A 6,000-nucleotide genomic window follows, 5' to 3' on the forward strand; every position below is an offset into this window, starting at 1 on the left:
AGGGGGTGCGCCTGTGTTCAGTGGCTTTGGAGCCTGAGCTCTGTGTGTGGCCATGGGCAGTTCTTGCCTGCCTACCCCACACTTGGAGCCTCAGCTAGCACAGGGGTGGAATCTCAAGGTACATGCGTGGCCACAGCCTTCTCCAGAGATTCCTATATTGTTTTCTTGAGGACCCATGTTTACAGCTGGGGTTTGTCAGTGTGGACATTGGGAGGATGGGGGGGGGATGGGTCGGCACCAATCAGCTATGCCCGGGCCTCTTGGGGGTATAGTCCTCCTTTGTAGCTCAGTTCCTATAGGTCCCAGACCTGCTGGTTCCCTGGGACTGTCCCCTGGCTCAGCTTGTGGCTTCGCTCCCTTCTGAGTCTCCACTGTCTAAACTCTTCTTTGAGCTCCTGAACCAGTTAGCAGAGCCTGTCCCCTGCCAGCCCCGCCAACTCTTCTTTTACCTTCCACCCTCCTACCCCTTCCAGCCACAAGGCATCCTGAAAGCTTCTAGAATGCGCAATGCTTGTCCTATCCCGGGTCATTCCTAGCTTTGTTCCCTGGGCGAATGCAGCCCCAGGTCACCTCCTCCATGCAGCCTTTGGATTGCCACCAGCTCCCAGTCCAACCTCTGCTTCTTACCCTGAGCATCCTCTGCCCAGAAACATTCTAGGTTCAACTCTGTGGAATCTCCCTGGGGCCCAGTCTCCCATTCTGCTTCTGATTTAAAAACCACACAGTACCATGGGTGGTCAGAGCAAACACAACCCGTGATTTAACTGAAAAAGTTCCTGCTTCTTCCCCAAAATCCCCTCTAACAGCGGTCACATTGCTAGCGCCCATACGATTTGATTCTTTAGGGCAACGGGATCATCTTTCATACAGGTCCCCAGAGAGAACACACATACCCCTTCTTAGTGAGCCTCTTCAGGCATGGCTGCCACACGAGAGCTCACAGGCTGTTGCTACTCACCTCTTCCCACACCTGTGCCAGACATCACTAGTCAATCACCATTTTCATGCCTCTGAATATTTAACACAACTTTCAAGATAAAGATTTCCAATAGGGCCAGATTTTGTTTGCAATTTGAAACTGCTTAATGCTGAGTCTTTGAGAACTAGGGCATTCAGAACTATTGCTCTGACTTGTATGGAGAGGCTCAAGCATCAGGAAGAGGATTCCCACCCTGGGGAGACTTTTAGCCTCCTCTGAGTTTCCTGACTTTGGCCGTGGAGCAGTAGCTGGGCATCAGGACCATATGTTTTTGTCTGTTTGAACCTGTCCTGCTGCTCATGGGGTTTGTGGTCTTGGGTCTGAGTTTTGCTGCATCTGGGCTTTGGCAGCTGTACCTGTAGTAAAGGCAGCAAAAGCTGCGTCCCTGGACAGGAGGACTCAAAGAGGCGAAGCCTAGCACAAGTGTTCTGGTGTCTTGCTTGACCTCCTCCTGTCTTCGCTAGTCTAGAGCTGTGCCTTCCCCTGGCTGCCTCATACCTGACCTCATTTCCTGGTGTTGCCTTAGGCTCATCTCCTGGTCCCCTGTTTTATCCTCAGGGGATAATGTTGTTCACCACTGTCCAGCCCTGAGCTCCATTTCTCCCTACCAGCCTGTGTATCTGCTGGTCGGGGTGGTGGTGGTGGGGGCACCGTCTTAAGAACCAGCCTGGCGTCATGGCGCATGCCTTTAATCCCAGCAGTTGGGAGGCAGAGGCAAGCAGATCTCTGTGAGTTTGAGGCCAACCTGATCTACAAGAGCTAGTTCCAGGACAGGCTCCAAAGCTACAGAGGAATCCTGTCTTGAAAAAAACCAAATAAATAAATCAATAAATAACCATCCCCTGACACAGAGTGAGGAGAGGCTGAGTCTCTGCGAGCTGTGCTGGTCTTCCCAGAATTCCAAGCTTCCACTCTTCCTTCAAGAAGCGCTCTGTAATTTCTCCTGTCAATGCCAGCTTAGACCAGGGTTATGATGGGATTTTTGTATTTTCCCAATAGCAGTAGAATCAGTCTGTGAGGGCAGTCCCCTGGTCCCTTCGGCTCCTGATTTGTCCTTATGCAGGCTACTTTACTGTGGTCTAAGTCATCTGATGGTCTCTGAACTACGCGATAGGGGTATGGCTACAGACTCAGAAGGCAATGCTCTCTCTCCTATCCCCCTTCCACTTTATGAGACCTGAGAATGTCTCTTTAGCCTCTCTGGACCTCAGAGGTCCCATCAGTCACATGGGAGTTATTCATGTCAACTGAGGGGTACAAAAGAGGTGAGGAAAGCAAACGGGGCCACGGGCTTGAGTTTTTGCGGGGATGCTGGCTCCCGTCTGCAGTCTCTGAGGTAACCGTGCAACCGTGAGTCATCTAACTTCGGGAGAAAATAAGTGTGCCCTTCTGGCTTCCTGCCCCATGTCCGGCCCTTGTTTGGCTGCACAATGGTTCAGCTGAGAGTACAGAGTGGGCAGGTTAACCCCTTCAGGGTACTGGGAACGTCTCCCAGCTCCTAGCTCTGAAAGTTAGAGTTGGCAGGGCTCCCCTAAGGCTCGGGTGCTCCCAGGCCCCTTGGGGTCACCTGGTATTCTCCAGGCTGTAGATGACTGGGCTCAGGGCAGATGCAGAGAGTTTTGTGACTCCCTGGCCCAAGTGAGGACAGCTAATTGTTCTGGGCTGTCACAAACCTTCCTACTACTCAGCCCCCGCGCCCTGCTCTGAAGAGTCAGGAGTCCACCAGCCTGCCAGACCCTCCAAGCTTCCCGTGTGTCCCTGTCACCTGCTCTTGGAGCCTTGCCTGCCTATCTCTTCCCTCCAGGGGTTGGTAACAAGCACAGATGCCTGAAGAAGCTTGTGGTGTGGGTAGCTGGAGTATATGGCCTCTCTCTTCAGCTCTTCCCTGATAGGAGGCGAGAAGGGGGCTTGTGCCTGTGCTTTGAGATTCTCAGTCATTATAGGATTCACAGGTACCTTCTGCTCTGGGGCAGTGGGGAAATCCACACGATTCCCAGGCAATCTGCCTGTCACTACGAGCCATTTCCACAGCTAAGGGTGTAAACCACACGCTCGGACTTAGAAGATGTTTTCTCTAATTTACGTGCTAGAAGCCAGAGACCCAGGGTTAATCACAGGCACCAGAATGAGCCTGGGCTGTGGAGGACGAGCTCTAGGTTCAAATCTTCATCCTGACTTGTTTCCAAAGCTCAGTTGCTCTCTCTGAGTACAGAGAGACTCTATCTACCTGCTTGGGACAGGATAGCAAATCTAGTGGCCATGGTTCTGGATTGTTTTTCTGCATGGACCATCTTCACTGCTCCCCACAGATTGTGGCTGAAATTGCACCCCAAAATGGCCTCTCCTAATGAAGGTTTGGAGACCTTAGGTAACCTTCCCAAGGCTACACGGAAACGAGGAGGCTGGATCAGTGCTGAGGGTCACTGTCTCTAAGCCTGGTTTTTGGTTCAGAAGTCCTTGTCTTCAGGGCTTTTCAGCGACTTTGCTGAGCTGCACAGCCACAGGGGCTCTTGGGCTCCAGGCCCTGAGTATCTGGTGTTGGGGGAGAAACGGCAAGCTGCCTTCCTGCCTGAAGTTGCCAAAACACCAATCGGCCTCGTGAGTCTGCGGGAGATGAGGGAAGAGATTTCATAAAGAGGACCCCCACGTGAACCTCAGAATGCCCATCTTAAAAGTGGGAGACACCGACAGAGGGAATGAGAGGCCCTTTCAAGCCTTCCAAATCCCACCCGTCCCTTGAGGGACAATAGGGGGCAAGTCAGATCTTGGCAAATCTATCCCTTTAGCTCCGTCCTTTGGGCAGAAGGCAGAGCTACTCTTGGTAGACAGGGAAGGGCAGAGCTATTGTTTGCCCGTTCCGCACAAAGCAGATCCCACTCAATTCCAGGGCACAGGCCAGTCCTCAGCTCTAGCGTGCTGAGTGACTCCGAGAATCCTGCCCTCTTTGAACCCTATAGAAGCTTCAGGTCCCCACTGGAGTCTCACTGACTTTTAAGACTGCCGAGTTGTTCTCCCGCCTGGCTCTGAGATCCATGGGTGTTCTTGCGCACTAAGAGTTATACGCCCCTTAGCCCTACTCTGGTCCCAGAGGAGACTCAGGCTGTTGTCCCCTGGGAGGTTCTACCCTGCTCATCCTCCATACGTACAAGTCAGGACCCTCCTCGTTTGGACTCAATGGGGCAGGAGAAGAGGGAGCTTTGGGAGCCTCACTTACCGGAGCTGAAGACTCTCCTCCACTCCTCAGATCGTCTGTCCAGGGCTGAGCTTTGTGTAGAGCTCCACTGATTGCCTCAGGAGGGGAGAGGGGAGCCACACCCAGCCTGGGAGGGAGGCAGGTTTTCCAACTGGCCCTGGCCCACTTCCCCTTGGGATGGTTTCCTGTTATTGTTCCTTTGTGAGCTGCCTGCAGATAGGCAAAGCCCTATGGTGGGCGGCCTCAGCCTGGCCAGCCTGGCCCTGTGGAGGCTGTGGACCTGCCCTGGGTATTCAACTCAAACCTCAATTCCAGGTCTCACCCCTGGGGTTCTGAGACTAGCACTGGCTGCAGGAGCTCTGGTCTTTTTCCGGAGCCTTCAGCCATACCCTGAAGGCAGGTGTCATATCCCACCCTTTACAGTGCAGACAGCTGGGGCTTAGTGGGTCTGAGGTACTCCCAGCCGGACAGAGTAACCAAGACAGAAATCCAGCTACCTTAGCCTCTCCACAGAGCTGGCTTTCTACAGTGATTCCATGGTATGGTAGGATGGAAAGGGGGCTGTGGAGGCCTCAGGGCTGGTGTGGCTTAGAAATGGGACAATCACTTTAATCACTGGAGTGTCTGTTGGATTCTTCTGAGCAGAGCGGTGTGGGTTTCAGTTCCAAGGCACCAGCCTGAATACTTCGGTGGGCATCATCTCCCTTTATGGATATTGGGTGAGGTCAAAGAGATGTCGCTTTACCTCTGATGCGACTGTGGACCAGTCAGGGTTCCGTGCCTCAGTTTACTCATCTGTAAAATGGATGCAGTCATGGGCTTGAATCAGCAGAAGAGGAACTTAGAAGACGATGGAGCAGAAGGTGGTCCAGAATTCCTGGAAATCAAGAAGTTGGGGAGATGACGTCAAGGTTCTGTTTATTCATTATGGAGAGGGCAGTAAAAGTTTCAAGGTGCTGGCCCAGACAAGCTGACTTGCAGGCCGTCTTGTGACTTGCAAGCGTCACAAGGCAGGCCGCCAGTTGTCCAAGTTTCTTCACGGGTAAAACTTTGGGAAGTCACCGACTTGTCCTGTTATTCAGTGAAGTAAAGGGGACCATAGGAGAGCAGGCCTTTGCCGGGCATCAGCACAGAAGGGGTGGGGGAGGAGAAAGTTGTCTGTTTGGGGCAGGTGGTTTTGGAGATGCCCATTAGACACCAAGTACAGACATAGGTTTGGTAAGCAGAGGTGGGTGACATCCGAAGAGGAGCCAAGCTGGTCCATGGGAGTAGGGCCAGTTTGTGGGGAGGTGGTGCTCATCCTCTGAAGTCTGTGGATCCATTGTGGGATGGGACGCTAGTGAGGCCAGTAGGCAGATGGCTGAGCTGCCTCACCCTTGGTAACCGTGGGACTAGGATTTGAAAAAAGAGGTCAGAGATTTGACCACAGCAGGTTGAACAAAACTCATTGGGTGTTGGGATATTCGGGGTGGGGGTGGGGGACAAGGAGGCCAAGTCAGTGTAGCCAGTCATTCCCTCCAGGTTCCCCGAGAACTGAACTGGAGCAAAGGCACAGAGATGGCATCTAAACCTTTGATGGAATGTTTGGGTTCCGAAGCTGTGTGAAGACAGACGGTGACCTAAGGGTTAAGGAGGGCAGCCTGCTGCCAGGGGAGCTGTCCCAGGAGCTGAGCAGGATCCATAGTGTTCAACCATTGTGCATGTGCATGCGTGTGTGTGTGTGTGTGTGTGTGTATGTATGTGTGCATGTGTGTATATGTGTGTATGTGTGTATTTATGTGTGTGTGAGTGTGTGTAGTGTGTGCATGTGTGTATATGTATGTGTGCA

The 6,000-nt window shown here is 52.7% G+C and overlaps 1 protein-coding gene across 1 annotated transcript in view; it reads right to left on the reverse strand.

Moving 5' to 3' along the window:
* Positions 1 to 4,245, reverse strand: part of Cdh5 (cadherin 5) — a 37,091-nt gene extending 32,846 nt beyond the window's left edge. Inside the window, exon 1 of the mRNA XM_005345540.3 lies at positions 4,194 to 4,245. The gene's annotated coding sequence lies outside the window, so the exon portion shown is untranslated. The remainder of the gene's footprint in view (positions 1 to 4,193) is intronic.
* Positions 4,246 to 6,000: the final 1,755 nt, after the last annotated feature.

Source organism: Microtus ochrogaster, chromosome 4, assembly GCF_000317375.1.
Source record: "Microtus ochrogaster isolate Prairie Vole_2 chromosome 4, MicOch1.0, whole genome shotgun sequence".
Taxonomy (NCBI): Eukaryota; Metazoa; Chordata; class Mammalia; order Rodentia; family Cricetidae; genus Microtus; species Microtus ochrogaster.